Source organism: Tachypleus tridentatus, chromosome 1, assembly GCF_004210375.1.
Source record: "Tachypleus tridentatus isolate NWPU-2018 chromosome 1, ASM421037v1, whole genome shotgun sequence".
Lineage (NCBI taxonomy): Eukaryota > Metazoa > Arthropoda > Merostomata > Xiphosura > Limulidae > Tachypleus > Tachypleus tridentatus.
Window position 1 is genome coordinate 60,583,230 of NC_134825.1, and position 21,972 is coordinate 60,605,201.

General features: G+C 34.6%; 1 long non-coding RNA gene across 1 annotated transcript; it reads right to left on the reverse strand.

Annotated features, from left to right (window-relative positions):
* Nucleotides 1-1,162: 1,162 nt before the first annotated feature.
* On the reverse strand, nucleotides 1,163-15,916 carry LOC143249723 (uncharacterized). The gene is made up of 3 exons (XR_013027920.1): nucleotides 15,443-15,916; nucleotides 5,478-5,579; nucleotides 1,163-2,470 (listed from the first exon to the last, which is right to left on the reverse strand). It is a non-coding gene; the product is annotated as an uncharacterized LOC143249723 (long non-coding RNA).
* Nucleotides 15,917-21,972: the final 6,056 nt, after the last annotated feature.

The window sequence follows — 21,972 nt, forward strand, 5'->3', positions numbered from 1 at the left end:
TTTCTGTTTGACTGTTTTTCACTTCATTATTGATTTATTATTTTAATTATTTTCATTAAAATAATATTATTCTAATTGTTCAGTTTTATTTAATGTTGCATCAAATGTTTTATTGTTTCGCATAAACCACCCCAAATTTTAACCACGTTCTGCTCAGCTCCCACAATTCGGTCTGACAAGAGTAGCCCAAGAGTTGATAGTATGTGATATTGACTATCCACTTCTTTTCTAGCCTATCAATTTAAAGGTGGGAATATCTAAAACAGAAAGCTCTCCTATAGCTTTTTACAAAATCCCAAAATGCAAACATGTTTGACAAACTTTTGTTTGCTGCTTATCCAATAGTTGGTCAATGTTGTCATTGAACAGAAACCTTCAGAGGTATGACATGTTGGAGACACGAAACAAAGGAAGAACTAGTCTTTCTACGCGTCTAGTTAGAAATCCCTGAGTGGCTTATTAATAGAAATGTAATAAAATATATATGAAACCAAAGACAGTGTTTCTTAATATTTATTATGCTTAAAAATATTTCTAACTTGACCAGTCAAAGTGACTTAACATCGTGGAGATAAGCCTTTTCGCACTTGAAAGAAATGACTGTCAATCTGCCGTTTGTCTTGAAGCCGAGTTGTACATGCGACGTGTATAATGTTGCTCAATAAAGAAATAGCACCTCACTTTTAATAGTTGTAATCAAAGTGTTTGCTATGTGTTTGCTATTTCACAGAGTATAGACAGAGATGTTTGTTGTAAAACTGTTAGTTAAGTACTGTTATCATCTTCACAACAGTAGTACATAAACTTTATGTAGTTGTAGTTCTCGAACTTTAATAAACCTTAACAATTAGATTTGAGTTTTGGTCTTTTAAAGAAACAAACTCTGTAGCCTGCGGTGTTGAACTTAATAAAATACAGCTTACACATTCAAAGAGGACAGATAATGTAATGCACTCTGTTTCTTTCAGAGCACCATGTTAAACTCATTAATAGTATACGGTAGTTTGTACCTGGCAATATTATCAGCAATTTTCAAACTACCTATGGCAAAAGCTTTGTTGATAATAGGTTTGCTTACCCCTTGTGTTATCTTCAGTGGCCCACAAGGAACCCTTATTGAAATTAACCATTTTATAAATCTATAAATAATGCGAAACCTCTATTTAAATTAATAAAAAAAGATTTTTCCCTTTATTATTTTTCAGTATACAAGAAACAACATTAGCTTGCATAAACAAGATAGACAAAATAGTGTATAAAGTCACGGACAATAATCAAAATTCGTTTAAAATAGCTTTAGAGTTGTTAATATGTTGTGTGTCGTGAAAAAAGTTCAACGAACAGTCTTGCTTTGCGAACCCACAGAGGCTTAACGTCAAATAACGAAATGCTTGTGCACGCAACAGCTGTGATGGCAAGCATTTCTAATCTGTACGTTTTATCCCTGTTCAATTTATTGACTAGAACTATTTAGAATATGTGTGTTTAAAACATAAATATTAACATGTCTAATATTCAAAACAACGAACCTTGGGTGAGTATCGCATTATAACCCAGAGAATTACTCTGAAAGTGAAATAGCCCCAGTTATGTGATGCAAAACCCACTTTAAAAGATCTCAGGTAGAAAACTAACTTTCAAAATGGATAAACTAACAAAAATGGAAGACCTCAGTCTGTATACTGAAGGATCAGTTTTAACCTGGGTGGAACAAGTTTTAAGAAGAAGGGATTTCTTTCTTTGGTAGGCCTGGCATGGCCAAGTGTATTAAGGCATTCAATTCATAATCTGAGGGTCGCGGGTTCTAATCCCAGTCACACCAAATATTCTCGCCTTTTCAGCCGTGGAGGCGTTATAATTTGACGGCCAATCCCACTATTCGTTTGTAAAAGAGTAGCCCAAGAGTTGGCGGTGGATGGTGATGACTAGCTGCCTTCCCTCTATTCTTTCACTGCTAAATTAGGGACGGCTAGCGCAGGTAGCCCGCGTGTAGCTTTGCGCGAAATTCAAAAACAAGCAAACCTTCGTTGGTGAATTAAAAAAAAAAACTGTGTATAAACAAGAACCTACCTAACAGATGGAGGAAACCGAATGTAATGTGAAAAGAAAGTCATACTTTAAAAGAAAAATTCTGCTTTTTGTTCCTTCAAGAATTACGATTCTCAGCAGGTCCTTTCTCATGTAAAACAACGCTTCTCGTGATTCCATGTAGATCCGTTCACTTTATATGAAACTGTCCTTCTTGAAAGTGGAAAGTTGCACTTTTTTATTAGTGTTTTTTACATGTGAAAGACTTGTTTATAGCAATCCTTTAAAACCAAAGAGTTTTGGTGTGTTTGAAGTTAAGCAAGAGGCTCCACAATGAGCTGCTTGTCTGTTCTCTGCTCACCACAGGTATCGAAATCCGATTTCTAGAGTTGTAAGTCCACACACATGCCGCTGTGCCACTAGGCGGGGGTGGACAAAGAACCTATTTAAAAGGTGTATCAGTTACTTTCAAAAGTAAATGAATCAAAGTTAAAAGCACAAAAAATAAATTGTTAAAAGTCCTTAAATATCAGCGGGTTTCCAACAAGAAGAATGTTTATTCACCTTTAAAGTAAGAGTAGGTTTACCTTTAAATTAGAAACTATAGAATGTGTTCTTACACTTAGAAACGACTATTTCTTTAATGTAATGAAGTCTACATTAGGGTCAACGTTATTCTTGGAAATGCTATTCTTTATATGTGCGATGTATTCCAATGGGGTATTGAAATGATTGTTAAAATTATTTTATAACGCAGACGAAATGATTAATTTGTTGAGAAACAAAGAAACGTGAGGAACTTCGTTACTGTTAGGCTTAACTTCAAATTGTAACTGTTATACTCCTCTTTTATTTTTTATTTTTTTTTTTGTTTTTTTACTTGGAAATATATCTCTGTAATATCTTTTGAAACTGGAGCTTTTATTGTAACCGACAATGGTATTAAACAAGGTAGCTTGTATTGCACATTTAAACCATTGGCTTGTGGTCTGAATTTTATATTCGCCGATAAACGCTACTATAAAGTCGACAATGCCAGAATAACTTTTAGATCAAAATCCATCGAAATGTGTATATTAAGTAAAAAAAACAAAAAACATGATAGTTTCTAGTTGAAGTGAATAATAACTTAATTCACAAAATTAAAAATAATTTTACTGGAACCATAAAATATTTTGTTATATAACATCAGTTCACCATTGGACGATACGGTTAATTTAGTATATGAAGAGTGTGTGTTTTCTGATAGCGAAGCCACTTCTGGCTATCTGCTGAGTCCACCGAGAGGAATCGAACGTTTGATTTTAACGTTGTAAATCCGTATACTTACTGCTTCACCAGCGGGGGACTTATGGAAAGAGACAGAATGGCTTACAGAATAAAGTAGGAATTTTAAAATAACGTAATAATAACAGTTTTTCTAAAAGCGGCTAAAATTTAGAATACATATATATTGTCACTACGTGTCAGCTGTTGTTGTTTTTTACTTGCTCGCCACACTTTTTATATTTCAGAGTAGAGGTTGAAACCACAAAGAAAAAAAGGGGTGACAGTTCCGTTCAAGATGAGAGAGTGAATGTAACATCAATCCGTTCAGGATGAGAGAGTGAATGTAACATCAATCCGTTCAGGATGAGAGAGTGAATGTAACATCAATCCGTTCAGGATGAGAGAGTGAATGTAACATCAATCCGTTCAGGATGAGAGAGTGAATGTAACATCAATCCGTTCAGGATGAGAGAGTGAATGTAACATCAATCCGTTCAGGATGAGAGAGTGAATGTAACATTAAAATTCCTGTGTTTAAGTTCGCGTGACTTTGTTATGGTTATTATATCTACTAATTTAACCTTGCTTCCAAGTACTTATCTCGTATGTAATACCAGAAAGTATTACTTTAACACTGTTTGTAGAGATTCTCATTTGATCTAGGAAAGAATATAACACCGTTGAAGAGGGAGTGTTAGTGTGCTTGTATTTTGATAGCTCCTGACTTTAATTAACTTATAAAACAAAGTTGTTCACTTATGCTACAATTCGATCACATGACAAATACAGGAATCGTGTGTTTTTCTTATGTTTAGGAAGGGAAATAACAGATTTTGTTGAAGCCCTAAACATATCATATCCAAAGTATATGGAACACGAGTCAATGCTACAAAATGTCTCCAACTTTTCAGTCTCTGGGAGTTTCAAAATCATGTTAATTTTTATCATTTTATCATGTTCATAATATTTTTTGGCCTTTTGTTATTCTTGAATAATTATGGTATAAAATATTACAAGGAAGTATGTTCTTCTGAATAACTGAATATTCGATCTTTTCACGTGGATATAACGTCAGGACTTTGAATGTTTTAAATAGAATTTAGAGCATTGGAAAAGAATTTCCTGAACGTTCAAACAAAATTGTTGTATTGTTCGTCTTTTCCCTATGTTCTGTTGAGCGATATATATATATATTGTTTGTATTTGAAGTGTACTGTGTTTTCCTTTTCCTCAATAAATACGTCTCTTCAACTATACAGTTTATCACACCCTTAGATTATCATTTGATAATCACCAGACTTATCATTCTTGTAGCTTTTCAAGTTGTAAAAATAACCGTTTTCCTTCAAGAACAAACACAACTATTTGTTTACCTGTACAGGGTTAACCAATGCATTTGTTTCAAGAACAAACACTCTTAACCGCAAACGCGATTTGACTGATAGATTTACATATGCTATCCATGCTTTCCCCTGATGGGACAACAGTAAGTCCACGAATTTACAATGCTAAAATCAGGAATTCGATTCCCTTCGGTGGACACAGCATATAGCCGAATGTGGCTCTGCTATTAAATGGCACACTACGTCCATTTGTACCAAACGTGTAAGTTAAGAAATAATGTGTCGCTTAATCGTGTTTGTTTAAATTTATTTTTGTTGGATGATCAAAAATTATAACACCTTAATTCGTCAGTGATTTCCATTCAATCAACCAATATGACTTTCTTATTGGCCACAATTGATATAGAAACACTCTACGAAATCCTGTTTTATACTAGGTTTGTTGTTTAAGTATTCGGTGTTGTCAAACTAAACAGAATCTTATGGGATACATGGAATAAACGGCCAAATCAGATACCCTTATGGATCAGGGGTATCCACCCTTAATTAGAACCAATGACAAAAGCAATAACAACTTGTTACCAACACCCTCCATCTATGCTCCTATTCTAAAGTGAATAGCGGAATTTATTGTCGTAGTTACAAGGGTGGACAGTGTTCAACAGATCGGGACTCGAACCACAAATCTTTCATATTGCAGCCCAGACTCCCTGGATTTTAACATCGTAGTTTAGAATATACGTTTCCGCTATCAAAAGAGAAATAAATTAATTTAAAAGTTATTAGTATGGAAACAACCATATGTTTTATAAAATACTTTACTAAACAAAATCTTACCTTTGCGTCATATTGCCTGTTCATGACCAATTAGCGAATATAGGTCTCATGAGGACAAAGTAGGAAAAAGTAACCCTTTATCGGTGCGTTGTCAAAAGAGCACTGGAATTGTAAACAGTTCTTTCTTAAATAAAACATTAATTCTAACAATACATTATGATCAAAGATGATAATGATTTATAAATGATAAAGTTCGCGTTCGCCGTTGAAATAATTAGAAAACCCTTTCTTTCTGGCACAAAACTTCAGGCATCCAATCTTCAGAAGTTGGTCCGTCCCTACGTTCGTTCATCGGAGATCTCCCATAAGCTGGGATACACAGCGGGTGAGGAAAGTTATTAGCAACAGCGTTCACTGGTTGACGCTCGGCCTTTGACATTAATAAGATAACTCATTTTTCATATCTGCTTATCTTAAGATTATTTCTTTTGTAAACTGACAGTCGTCTCCGAAACGGTTGTATCACAAACTGGTAATTCACGGTTGAATGTGAAGTCCTGGTAATAGTTATTATAAAAAATATCGTTCCTACAGTAAACGTGTCACACGAATTTTAAGCAAAGAAAAGTCTTATATAAGCTGTTGTGTTTGATTGTTAAAATCATTTTGCCAAAATGATTTATAAACTTCACAAAATTTATATTAGTGTACAAATGCAACTTTTCTATATCACATTATGTAAAGTTTGTTTGTTTGTTTTTGAATTTCGCGGAAAGCTACACTAGGGTAGTGTAAGACTACAGGAAAGGCAACTAGTCATCACCACCCACCGCCAACTCTTGGGCTACTCGTTTGCTAACGAATAGTGGGATTGACCGTCACATTATAATGCCCCCACGGGTGAAAGGGCGAACATGGTTGGTATGAAGGGGATTCGAACCCGAGATCCTCGGATTACAAGTCGAGCCCCTTAACCACATGGCCATACCGAGCCTCTTTATGTCAATTTGCATGTAATAAATACAGTTCGATCTGTATAGCATTAACATTTACAACCACATTAATGCCATTAAACCCAAGAATAGCCCAACATGGCCAGGTATTTAAGGCGCTCAACTCGTAATCTAAAGGTTGCGGGTTCAAATAACCATCACACAAACGTGCTCGCTCTTTCAGCCGTATTGGCGTTATAATATGACGGTCAATCCCACTATTCATTGGTAAAATAGTAGCTCAAGAGTTGGCGGTGGGTGGTGATGACTAGTTGCCTTCCCTGTAGTCTTACACTGCTAAATTAGGGACGACTAGCGCCGATAGCCTTCATGCAGCTTTCCGCGAAATTCAAACAAATAAACAAACAAAATAAACTCAAGAAAACGATGGAAACTTTGAACAGCCTTTGATGGCGCTAAAGTTTTAGTTTTATTGATCACAAAGCTATTAAAGCCATCGTAGCCATCCACAGTGATGCTCCCTCTAATATTGAACTCAAATATTTCCATATTTTCAAAAAGTAATCAAATTATACATCTTTAAAATTTGGTAAAGGGACATAGAAAAGAAATTTAGCTTCACAACCAATACATAACTCAAAAATCATGTTGTTATTGTTTTCAAAAAAAACTTTAAAATGTATAATTTGATTTATTCATACAAATCAAAGCAACACGTGGAGAGATCTTAGACTGCTGTTATAACTACTTTACTCTTTCTGTTTAGTACTTAGGTAAAGATAACAGGTTCTTAGTAACTCAAAATCAGAGCAACGTATTAACTTCAAAATATCTGAGGAATCAAGTAGAATTATGATAAATTTTATGGATTTATTTACCTGATGTTATGAACAGAAAACCCAGAATCAATCGTTGTTGTCTACCGCCTATATGTAAGGTTTAGTTTAGTTCATGAAGAACCACAAACCAATTAAACATACGTTATTCTTCAAGTATGGAAATTAATATGTATCAAACGCTTAGGGTCTAAGCACTATGTGTGGTGTAGTTAGTTTATAATGTGTTCAATGGATTGAACACGTTATTGAATTTTTTACGATACTGGTACGTATTTGTTTTCTTCAGATCTGAGCTATAGGTAGATTACCTTTGATACACTACTCAGAGGTTTGGTTTGTTTAGAATATCGCACGAAGCTATACGAGGGCTATCTGCTCTAGCCGTCCCTAATTTAGCAGTGAAAGACTAGAGGGAAGGCTGTTAGTCATCACCACCCACCGCCAACTCTTGGGCTACTCTTTTAACAACGAATAATGAGATTTACCGTCACATTATAACGCCCATACGGCTGTAAAAGCGAGCACGTTTGTTGTGATGGGGATTCGAACCCGCCACCGTGACATTACGAGTCGAGTTTCTCGTGTGATAAGTCCGCAGACATATCACTGAGGGACATTTGTAAAACTTTCAGTCCCAATTCTAAGAAAACTGTAATACAATGTTATCATTCAAGAAACCCTATAACCCTAAGAGGTTATATTAGGGATGTAGTTTCTTTCAGCAGTAAGGACATAACAATACTGAAGCATATTTATAAATTCATTACAACTAGACAAGTATTCATGAATTATGTTCTCTTCACTAATAGCAGTATAGCATGTTTACAATAGCTGGTATTGTACTATGAACAACGAAACCAAATGCAAACCAAACTGGAAAAAAAATTGATGTGGGACGAAGAATTCTAAACGATCCTGAGCAGTAATTCTGCAGGAAGACTGCATTCGGTCATCTGTTGCGAGCTACGTGTGTGTCACATGTCCTCTGATCCTTAATGAGGGCAAGAAACGCACGCAAAACTTGCTGTGACTTCCAAGTTGTCACCATCTGCCTTGGAAAGGTAGGGCGAACAGGGTAGGGCATGTTCGTAGTCACACCTGCCCCTTATTAACAACGGGTGCAGCTGAGCCTTTCTCACCCCCTTTCTATGCCCCTTTTGCCCCATTATTAATCTACTACTGATGGTTTGAACCTCCAACACTAAACGTATGCCCGCAATTCATCAAATAGCAGTCGTAGCCTGTGGCCCTATTCACAGTCGGTTTACAAAACAAGATATCGATTATCACACATTAACTAAAGGTACTCTGTTGTATTGGGCAAGGGCAACCCCATAACCAGATACCAGATCCAAATGTTTTGTTTGTCTTCTGTTAAACATAATGTTGTACAAATGTCTATCTGAGTTGAATGAAACATCGAACTTTTGCTTATCAAATCCTTCCTTGCTCCTGACACTGAACCACACATTTCTAGAAGAAAATTTGGTTATGCTGAAATACTCGAACTGAGACTGTTTTGTTTTGTTTTTTTAATTTCGCGCAAAGCTACATGAGGGATATCTACACTAGCTGTCCCTCATTTAGCAGTACAAGACTAGAGGGAAGGCAGCTAGTCATCGCCACCCACCGTCGACTCTTAGGCTACTCTTTTACCAACGAATAATGGGATTGAGCATAACATAATAACGCCCCCACGGCTGAAAGGGCGCGTATGTTTGGTATGACAGAGATTCGAACCCGCGACCCTCAGATTACGAATCGAGCACCTTAACCACCTAGCCATGTTGGGCCGGACTAAGATAAAAAACAACAACTTGCAAATAAAGTACATACATATACTCATGTTTCTTAGAAAACTATAAAAGAAATATACGATGAAATAACAACACGAAATACCAAAGCATGAAAGTGACGTCAGCATTGTTAGCTTCTACTAAAAACGACTAAATGAAAGTACACAACATTCACAACGCCACTACTATATAATAAACTGAAACTTATCGTTTACGTGGTTGTTAATAACCGTGACAAACGAAGAGTGATAAACAACTAAGTGTTTAATTTTTCTATTGTTGTAAAGTTGCAGTTGTACACCCGCAAATCATATAAATACATAGAATATATCGTTTCACTACTAGTAGTTAATTTTGTACGCCAAAATGAAATGTGGAGCAAGATTCAGTTTTGAAAGAATTACTAGAACAGTAACTTGTTTAAACCATATGTTGTTCGTAAAATTACAGTAAGTAGGCTAAAATCGTGACAACTTCTGTAAGTTCTCATGTAACCTAGTATAAATTAGTCATCGTTCAAATCATGCATCTGTCATAATGTCCAGTATACTTGATTATAATCTTGCCACGTGATGGTCAGTGACATTAATGTAATCGTATCACATGATATCCAGTGTACATTATTATAATCCCTCTTCATATTAGTCAGTGTATATTAACATATTTCTCTCACATTATAGCTAGCGCACATTGGTTTAATTCTAACACTTGACAGTCAGTAATCCTAACATGTAATGGTCAGTATATATTGATCCAATCCTGGTAAGTCACAACTAGACTAATGAACACTAACTATGACGTACCAGGATTAGATCAATATATACTGTCCATTACATGTTAGGATTACTGACTGTAAACCGCCAGTTTACACTATTTTAATCTCACCCCATGCTAGTCAGTGTACATTCATCTACTTCTGTCACGTGATAACTAGTGTATATTAGTCTAATCCTGTCACGTGATAGTGTATCTTAATCTAATCCTGTCACGTGATAACCAGTGTATATTAGTCTAATCCTGCCACTTGATAACTAGTGTATCTTAATCTAATCCTGTCACGTGATAACCAGTGTATATTAGTCTAATCCTGCCACGTGATAGTTAGTGTACATTTATCAAATCCTGCCTTCCGATAACCAGTATACATTAACACTGTCACGTGATGACGAATGAACATTATTGGATTATTAACGTTGGATAATATAATCCACACGGTAGCCAATGGACAATAATATTGTCTTTTTTATTTCTTCTTCTTAATATTGAAACTGATTTGACTATTTGATTCAATAGCTAGTTCTGATATATTTCACGAATTACCTAAAGATATTCAATGCATTTTGAGCTACGTCGTTTATGAACCAAAAATAAAACTCTAATTGGGTACATTAATATCTGCTTAACTTTGACCTCAGAATGTTCATACAACAATCATCTGCGGTTAACAAATACGGCAAATCATTGTAGCTATGAATTATCGTGTATTTAAGAAAATCATACTTGAGTATTCAGGGTACACTTATCCCCGTCATTAAAGTGCTCGATTCACTAAAGCTAAGAATACTTATATCTGTAAAGAATATAATACGTATATTTTAGCAAGAAGCAGGAGAGCTTATGGCTCTATACTTTTGTAGGCTCTACCCGTGCTACGTTTTATCCATAATTGGTTATCTTGTACACTATACAGAAATGATGAAACATCACATCACAGAGGAGTAGAATAAGAAATGTTAGGGTTATTGGTATATTGAATATATCTTTTTTATCAATTAATTATTTTAGAATCACAAATTTTTTGAATCGATGGTGACTTTACGTGGTAACATTTTTCAATAGATTCACTCACACGCTGAACTATTCAATAAACAAAATGCAAGCACGTTCCTTTTGAAACTGGTTAGACATAGATTTGCATTAAACTTTGAGCTTATGCTGAAATCGGGTAAAACCTTTAAATTTACAGTAACTTCCGCGGAACGTATTTAAACATCTTCGTCTTAGAGTATATGTTTATATATACACATACACGTATATAGAAGCATATCTTGGTCCGATATTTTCCCAAAATACGTTTCCATTACTAAATCTACTAAAAAGGAGACATATTGATATGGTAGTACAGCTGCCCTTATTTCAAAGCACGTGGTTTTCATTTAATCAAGGTAATTTAACATCTGCTATTCATCTCTTGTACTGTGCTTTATGGTCACTTTAAATATTTTAACTATCATGACTATCCTTTAAAACACTTATTTTTACAAGTGATAACAAAATGCAGGTATGTGTGCATATATATATATAGTCACGTCATCATCTTCTTGAAATACTTTGTTAAAATTTATTTATAGAACAATGTTACTTTCGAGTGTATCAACTTCTCTTTTGGTTTTGGTTTTAAACTGATATTTCAGTTTTAGACAAATGTATACACTTTAAGAATTTTATTTCTAAGCAAAACGTTTACTCAACTAAACAATTGATGATGTAGTACACCAGGGGGCTTGAAGTTAGAATATCATCAAAATGATTTTAAAGATTAAAAACAAATAAACGTTTGAAATGTACATTATTTTTTTTATTTGGTCGACAGATAAAGTTAAAAAGACTGTACACGTTTCAATAGTTTCGCTCTATCATCAATGTGAGTAAAACCAACATGAAAAGCAGGTAGTTTTATAAAGTAAAGGCTTAACTCGTTCAATTAATATATAAAGGCAATGTATTCTATGCATTATTGCCAGCTGATTATTTATATTACAGCACAGAATTTCTATTGAATCTCTAATATTTAATTTACTTTGACTATTAGGTTAATTTAAAAGTGTTATACCATGATATTGAATAACCTGTTTCAACAATATGTTCAACAAGAGAAGTTAACATTTTCATGTTACGTACACAACTTTTATGTTCATTAAGACAATATTTCAAATTACGTTTCGTTTAATCAACAGGCTTTTAGTTGATTCACATTCAGTTTGATGTATACTTTTTTCATCTGAAATATCTTTTTTTTTAATCTTTGGAACCAGAAGTAATATTTTATTTTTGTTAATTACCCGTTTGTCATGAAGGATTTCACTCTTAATGGTGACAGAGTAGAGTTACTGAAACATCGAGTCTTTTAAGTTTGGGCCGTCAGCCAAACAAAAATTTGATCTTACTTTTATTTTTATTTTTGTACCAATTGTCGTAATTGAATCGTCATCAACATAATAGGCCTGTGTGTATTTTTATTGCACTAACAAACGGAAAAACGAGATTCAAAATGTAAAAACAAGCAATTTTATGAACAGGCCATAAGGAATTACATCATAAGCAGTTTATAGAAATATTTTAAAATGTTATTTCATAAGACATTTGAAACATCTTACCGAAATGCGTTTTAACTTGTTTGTAGAATATTGTATAAAAATTGTCGTATTCTCTGCGCGAAATTAGATCCTCCATAATGTTAAATAATAGATGACTTTATTCACATTCTACAGGGTGTTCGGAAAGTCACTGTGCAGTTTTATAACAGCATTCATAACATTCTAAAGCACATACACACTGCTTCTGTCCTACTATCACATTTAACATGCGACATTTTTCGTATATTTTAGTCTAAAATCAGACATTTCTGATGTTCCTTGTCTCATATTGTTGAAATATTCTTCCTTCTGAATAAAAAGTATTGCTGTCATTTTTATTTCACACTAACGAAATTATGGCTGCATTTTAAGTCAATTATTTAACTTTTGTTTCTTTTGTTTGCTTGTTTTTGAATTTCGAACAAAGCTACTCGAGGGCTATCTGCGCTAGCCGTCCCTAATTTAGTAGTGTAAGACTAGAGGGAAGGCAGCTAGTCACCACCACCCACCGCCAACTCTAGGGTTACTCTTTTACCAACGAATAGTGGAATTGACCGTAACATTATAACGCCCCCACGGCTGGGAGGGCGAGCATGTTTGGTGCGACCGGGATTCGAACCCGCGACCCTCGGATCACGAGTCGAACACCTTAACACACTTGGCCGTCCCGGGCCCCTATTTAACTTTTAACTTATTTATATATCAGTATAGATGTGCAAACATGTTTGAATCCAATCATAAAACATCTTCAACCTTTCAGCCTTGAAGGTTTATAATGTGACTGTCACTAACAGTTTTTATTGGTGAAGAGTAGCTTAAGAGTTGACGGTGGCGATATTGTTTGGCTGCATTCCCTCTTATTTATCATTTATAAATAACTCCTCAATGGCACAGCAGCACGCCTGCAGACTCACACCGCTAGAAACTGGGTTTTGATACCCGTGGCGGGCAGAACATAGATAGCCCACTGTGTGGTTTTGTGCTTAATTTCAAACAAACAAACAAACACGAAAAAACATTTCTAAATCAGAGACGGCTAGCACTGATAGCCCCGAGTAATTAACTATCGAAATTTGATAAAACAGATAAGCAAACACATTGTCGTCACACGCGCCGAAACTTCGGCGACTAAACTAATGTATGTTTTATTTTATTATAAACTTTAACAAATAAACTGGTGTATGTTTTATTTTATTATAAACTTTAGCCAGTAAACTAGTGTATGTTTTATTTTATTATAAACTTTAGCCAGTAAACTAGTGTATGTTTTAATTTTATTATAAACTTTAACGAGTAAACTAGTGTATGTTTTATTTTATTATAAATAAACTTCAACGAGTAAACTAGTGTATGTTTTATTTTATTATAAACTTTAACGAATAAACTAGTGTATGTTTTATTTTATTATAAACTTCAACAAGTAAATTAGTGTATGTTTTACTTTCGTGAGCGAAAATATTTCGTAAAATTAATTATTTCCCTTGTGATTTCATCCGCTTCAATTATCTGTCTATATAAAAATGTAAGACAGAGTTATGCTCAAACAGTGTGCACGTATAAAACGCCAGAAAATCTTTCATAACTTGCAACCAGTTCGACTAATCAAACTGCCTCTGGCTACAAGCTGTTTTTATAATAATTACCGGTTTCACTAATAGCAATTGGCAAGTTTCAAATAACGGACGAATCTCACAGAACTGGAGGAACCAAAGAGACATGGTGGGACATATACTTCATGTCAGCATTTTACCAGATTTATTTTTAATATTTATTGTTCCCTTTGAAGTCTAGAAACGTTGTTTTTGGGGTCATACTCCCTAATCCCCATAGAATCACCATGACTCCGTCTTCATTCGCTTCACGAGACAACTTTGCTTCTTCCGCTTGGATAGTCCGAAATATAACATAATCGTCTATAAATGCCACATTTTGTGGTCATGCCACGTAATCCTCATAAACTCGCCACGTTTAAGTCTCTTATGAAGATTATCCCCACCTCTTTTCCGAGATAACTACCACCTGGGTATTGTGTAATATATTCATATATAACATCAAACACTTTAGAATCACTGAATGATACCTTCTCGCACGTTTCTACTTTTAACAAACCTACTTACCTGTATAAATTTGAAGAAGTTCCTTCTTGGCATAAAATCGTTAATATGTTCTTATAAAAAGTTTCCACATAAACTAGGAACAGTACCTTTTTTTTTTTTACAACCATGCAAATTTACTCAAAACTCACAGAAGAAAGAAACCCGCGCACAGTGAGCATTATTTTCATAAAACGACCACACTTGATGAGCATGGTGGTAAATTTCTCTAGTTCAGGGGTTTGTTTCTTGTTTGTTTTGAATTTCGCGCAAAACTATACGAGGGGTATATGTGCTAGCCGTCCCAAGTTTATCAGTGTAAGACTAGAGGAAAGGCAGCTAGTCATCACCACCCACCGCCAACTCTTAGGCTACTCTTTTTCTCTTTTTACCAACGAATAGAAGGATTGACCGTAATTTTATAACGTTCCCACGATTGAAAGGGCGAGAATATTTGGTGCGAGGGGAATTCGAACCCGCGACCCTCGGATTACGAGTCGAGTGCCTTAACCACTTGGCCATGCCGGGCCTCTCTAGTTCAGAAACTTATTATGGGATCGTGTATCGCTGGGAAGAACACGACGCTGTTCATTAAAAAAAATATTGGTTAAAAGAACTGCTGTAGTCCTTTTTTTTCAGCAATAAATAACAATGAACATTTATGTTGTTCATTTTGTGCACAGTCAACGCTTAATTTAACTAATAAGGAGACACCCGTTCCTTGAAAAAAATTATTAAAACTAAATGTATTAGAAGCAACAGCTTAAAGAATTGTGTAATTAACCATGTGTCTATAGGTATGTATGTGTATGTATATTTATAATCGATACAGCTCATTCAACAGAATAGCCAAAACTAGTTTAACAGTGCTGCTTTGCTTAGGCCTAGAGTAAGTTATTGAAATTTTTGTGACGAAACGAGAAAAACTAGTTGAAACAGTTTATAATTCTATTATTTCATAGGTTAAACAAAGAATGACAAAATTTACCTTATTACTACAGTCAATCACACGGTGAAGGTAGTCTTCCACCCCTCTATGTCTGCTTTAACACGTTTACATTTACTAGTGATCACTTCCTTTTCGCAGGAGTCATCGAAAAAAATAACAGGTGTACGTTAACGTCACGCACTGGAAATTATCATAAGGCTCACTTCATCTCTTGTTCCACGATACGAGCTCTAGCCCGCTCGTGCGATTCCTGCGCTTGTTTTCAATTTCTTGGCTTTATATTTTAAATTGTTTGCAAACCAACGATGCAGTCATTTATATTTAAATATGAAGTGAGCCTTTTGCCCTCGAGTCTTATAGTTCGGCCTTATTACTTCCCTAAAAATATTAACATTTAACTTTATAGTGTTCTACATTTCACAGTCCTACAATAATACAACGATTGACCTGAAACTAAAAACAACTCATTTACTTTGAGGTACAGTGAATTGGGAGGAGTAAGGACAAGCTGGCTAGCCTCGCGCAAACTACAATAAACCAAAGCAGATACTGCTTACTAAATTGCTTTTGAGAAGGCGCGAAGCCGCACGTTTTCTGCACGCGCAACATCTCAAGCGTGGCGTAAAACGGCGCTCGCGCGGAACGAGTGAGTTGTCAGAAAGGTTGCTTTTACACCCAGGTCCGGGCTAATGTCACCAAGTTCCTATAATGTGAGTTTCTGACGAATCTTATTCAAATTATTCAGTCCATTTTATACATTATTATTATTATTATCATTGTACTAATGCTAAAACCACGGTCGTTACCCCCACACCATAATATTAAGACCTACTTCGATAAAACTTCTGAACTGATAAACTTTGTGACATTAACAAATTTTCAGAGATTTAGTAAACTAAAGATGAAAATTACCATATGTAACGTGAATGATTTCTCAATAACCGATTTATTACTCGCAGTAAGTTTAAATCAATCACACCTTCTTAGCGTCTCATCAGTCTTCTCGTTATAAGAGAGCACAACGGCGTGTCTGCGGACTTAGAACAGAAACCGGGAAGAGTACAGATAGCCTATTGTACAACTTTGTGCTCAACTTCAAATCAAACAAGTCTTCGAAACAGGGTTTATCGTAAGTTAAGTCTGACTGATATGCTTACCAGTGGCATAGCGGTATGTCTGAGGACTCCCATCGCGATAACCCGGGTTTCGATACTCCGTGGTGGGCAGAGTACAGATAGCCCAATGTATGGTTATGTGCTTAATTCCACACAAACTGACCAAGATAGCTTTTCTACTTCTTCAGTTTAAATATGAATAATTTTTTATTACTCCGCAATAAGAAAATTACCTGAAAAAATAAAACGCAATCTTAGGATATTGCTGTTTACAGGAACACAGATCTTATTGTTTAATATGATTCATGAAAGTTATTGGAATAAAATGTACAACCATAGAGGAGGTGAGAAGTTTATACTTAAGCGATTTTGGAGTCCAAAGATGTGATACATAACATCATGTCCAGTCGTACTTTATCTAACCACCGTGCATCTTGACAATATCCTTGCAGATCTCTTTCAGTTACGTCTTAAAGCTGTCATGTCCTAAGTACACTTCTCCTACCTCCTTACTTTCATAAACTAACTTACGTAAGTACGAGGACGATAGTCTCTCAGCATTCTTTCAATAATTAATTCTTTTTGAAATCCATACACACTGTGTTCAGCGACTTTACCAACAAGTATTCACATGGAGTTTCATTCAACCGATTTATTGAGATATGCGACAAAAGAACGAGAGACATGACTGGAAACTTTATCTTGCTCAACCAGTTTCATGTTGGCCTCTTTTACAGGCAAGTGTTCTTCTTAATGATATTTCTTGCTGCTGTCTGGTAAGGTGAAAGACTTTCATCATTTACCTGTGTGTTCGAGGATCACCATTTGTTACAAGACACCCGCTTTGCTTACCACGGCTTTGATGTGACTAATTTCAAGTCTTTTTCTGGACGATACTGGTGCCCCTTGTTATCAAATATTCTTTTTCTAAAAAAAATTCTAAATCCGTGATCTGAATATATTGTTCTTGTCTTAGCGTATGAATATTTTGGGTGGGAAAGGGCTGTTAACGTCCTTCCTAAGGCGATCAACTTTTCAATGGCATCACACTACCTAAAAAACAATATCAAAATGTAGTTCTTATACATTCCGCTCTGCCATAGCTTTATATTAGCTTTGTCTGTCACGTGAACTGATGATTTGCATAATCAGACTCGTTTTAATATAATAAAGACATACAAAACAACCTATAAAACACACTGTATATCATTAACGGAACTGATGGTTTAGCGATATTCTACCTTCTATATTTCGGACTCTGTTGATACAAATTACCATATATCTTTCATGGAAAAGCTTTACTCGATCCTTACTTTACATGCAAAATTTCAAGGCAATCCATTAGGAACTACCTGAGATATAACATTAAAAACTACCTGAGATATAACATTAAGAACTACCTGAGATATAACATTAAGAAGTACCTGAGATATAACATTAAGAACTATCTGAGATATAACATTAAGAACTACCTGAGATATAACATTAAGAACTACCTGAGATATAACATTAGGAACTACCTGAGATATAACATTAAGAACTACCTGAGATATAACATTAAGAACTACCTGAGATATAACATCACCAATTTGGATTGAGTTCCTTCCTTCTTTTTTTTTTCTTCTTCACACCAGAAATACTGAAACTTTATTTCAGAGAAAAACGTATTTAACTTTGTTGGATTTTTTTTAAAAAATGTAAAACACTAAAATATCTTTCCATTCTACAATTAGAAGTTTTAAAACATTATATATACATTTAAACTACAGGTGAAAAGTTATTCAAAAAAATCCGTTAAACATTTAATGAAAAATTTTGCACATGCCTGCACAAAAAGTTACGTGAACTATCGGTCTTACATGTTTGCTATAGTTTCACCTAAAAGTAAGAGTAAACCACTTATAATTCTGTTATTCGCATTAAAGATGAATGACTTACATTAAGAAATTTATAAGGTGAAATAACGTGCAAAAACATATGTATTTATTAGACCAAGCAAACTAGATTAGCAGTTTCTAGCTCAAGTTTTCAAAATAATTATACGGGTGGACGGTTATTATTAATTATTCAATATCAACTTTTAGCAAAAATTTATTAAATTGTATAAAATTATTCTTATTAAAAAGCGACGTGGCTAACTAACGAATGAATATTTGCTGTAAAAATCCTATCAATATTATAAGTGTAGTTACCAGTTTGGCCACCAGTTTTGATTTCATTCCTTTAACATGGTGTTTGTGATTTCTTATAGTAAAGCCACATCAGGCTATCTGTTGATCCCACAGAGAGGAATCGAACCCCTGATTCTAGCATTATAAATCCGGAGACATACCGCTGTATTAACGGGGTGCTCGTTCTTTTAAGTCACACATTCAATCCTTTTTTAGCTGCACCCTTTTTAACACTTAAGGTGTTTTTAATTAGATATGTTATATCCCGAATACAGGTATTTTAGAATTAGTTTCTCTTAAATGTAAAACAATAGCCAAACAAATTTATTTTAAAGTTGTGTGTGCCTTTATCATAGCAAAACCATATCGGGCTAGGGAAATGGAATCCCTAAATTTAATATTGTAAATCCGGAGACTTACCATTGTCCCAGCGGTATAATTGTAAAATGAAAAAAAAAAAAAAAAATTTTAAGCCTAATAATGATAACGTCACCATTCGAAAATTTATTCCTTTGAAGTAATTATATGTAACGGTAAGTGTAAAATAACGAAACTTAATAGGAGTGTGACAGTGTTTCATTAACATATGAACAAATAACGTTTATATTACTTAATAGGATTTCTGAACGATTGACAACGAGCCTCAAAGCAATTATTTCGTCTTTGTTACACGTGAGTAAATTTTCTCTTGAACAAATTAGAAATACCCCAAAAACATGACGTTGTTTTATTGTTGTTTTATTTCAGCACAAAGTACCAAAGTGTTGTCTGTGTTGTATCTACCTAAAGGATCGAATCCATGTTATTTGAACCAATTTTTCACCACATTGAATAACACTATCTGTGTTGTGTATAAACTACGTTATATACAGCAGTACTTCTGAAAAGCTTACAAAACCTTATTTCATTTTCATTATCCTTTTTTAACGTTGTATTCATATGTCAATTTAAGCGAATTTGTTATACATTACGTAGTGTTAAAATAATGGAAAAAAAAATGTTTAGTTTTAAACCGTTTAACTCTGCAAAACCACAGCATCTCTTCTACCCGAAACGTAATATCATTGTCAATTATACTTCAAACCTGGTCGGTAATAAAGTTTTAAATGCAGATAGTTCTCTACTCGATGAAGTGTCCCTAGTTTTGTATAATAGACAGAGATAGTTTTATTGTTCCTAATGTATTAGGAAATTATACGTACAACTGATTGTAAATCCGTTTAGAAGCGATGTTTTTCTACTAACAGAACAATACCACTATCTGCTGTACATTTATTAACGCTTAATAATTCATAATCACACAATTTAAAATTATACGTTCAAAAAGCAAAATGTACAGAAATACGCATATTTTTCAACGTAATAGGTCCAGATTTACAAATATATTAGTCCCCTGCTGGTACACTGATAAGTCCACGAATTTACAACGCTGAAATCAGGGGTTCGATTCCTCTCGTTGGATTCAGCAGATAGCCCATGTGGCTTTGCTATAAGAAAATACATAAATCCATTACATTCCTCTTCTTGTAGACTCTTACATTACGCCAAGATCACGTGTAATATCATGCTCACAACTTCACTAACAAGAATGGATTTATTTAGAACAGCTACACATGTGCACTCACACAAACTCATTGAATATTCATATATATAAAGTAAGCTTCGTCCAATGATTATACATCACATTCATGTTTGTGTGTAAATAGACAGTCATAAAAAGGTATATCTGAACAGATTGGTCATGTGGTTAGGGTGCTCGGCTCGCAATTTGAGGGTCACGGGTTCGAATACCTGTCACACCAAACATGCTTGTCCTTTCAGCTGTTAGAGCGTTATAATGCGCGGTCCATCCCAATATTTGTTGGTAAAAGAGTAGCTCAAGAGTTGACAGTGGGTGGTGATGTCTAGCTGACTTCCGTTTAGTCTTACACTGATAAATTAGGGATGGCTAGTGCAGAATACCATCTTGTATTCTTGCGCAAAATTCAAAAACAAACAAACAAATTTGAACGAGTTATTGATAAGTATAATATACTTCACATGCATAAATAGTTTATTGTTATACTATCACAAATTTCTGTATTGTTTCTTGGTAAATGCTTCCTACTGATTATAACATTCGTAGTACAGTAATAAAATTTTGTTAGCTAAAGCGCCAGTTAAATCCTAAAACCATCGGATCCTTAATTTATACAGAGGCTTAGGACGTTATATTAAATCGATTTTGAAGCTTAAACACAGCGTTAAAGTTTGTTTCGCTATATCCGATTATTACCTGATCATTGTGCATCTTTATAATAAACCTTACAGTTTCAACTGTAAAATGTTCCATTATAAGGCTGTCATGTTTAAAATATATCCCTCATACCCACTTCGAAGAATTCAGTTGCACAAAAATCTTACGGCTTGACCTGAATGTCGTCGTATGGAACACCTTGGATACCCTTTTCATTCTCCAACTGCTTGAGGCATGCAACCGTTGAACGGGAGGTTCGGTTGGAAGCCTTATCTTGGTTAGCTCGTCCCCTATTGGTTTCGGTTCTAGACTGTTATCGTTCTTGCTTATGCTGCATGCTGTTTCCAGGGTCATTTTAACAGATTTTGCCACTGATCTTTATGTTCGTGAATACTAGCCTATAACAAAATTCCGCACTTTGGTTATTGCGGATGAGATACGACTTGTTGCAAGTCTCTCTTTGGATGGTCTTAGTTGATCCGTACTTCTCTATTTCATAACGCCATTACATACAAGAGATATCTCCATCTTAAAATTCTCAATCCCTCTATGAACACATATTTATGGTCAAAATATATGAATATTTTAAGTCTAAAAGGGCTATTATATATCCTTCCTAAAAGAGGTCAATTTTTGGTTTCATTGAACAACTTACAAAAAAAAACAAAAAAAAACAGGCGAAGTGAATATGTAGCAGATATAAATTCGCAATTGTTACGTGTTTTTCTGTTTTTCATATTCAAAATAATTTTAGTATAATGTACTCAGACCTCTATACCTCGTTCTGTAGGTTACATTTAAAGCTTTTAACTCGTTTATAATACCCAGCCACTTATCAAATCAGCTTGTGTAACAACTGGCATATCTAAGTCAAAAAGATACAATTGATATATTATCTGTAGCGCATACAGCACCTCTACATATGAAAATGTCTTTGTATGATATACAAAGATATTTTGTTATTTATAGTGTATATATATATATATATATACTATAAATAGCAAAGTTAAAACTTTATAACCCGTATAAATAGTTAGTGAATGTGAA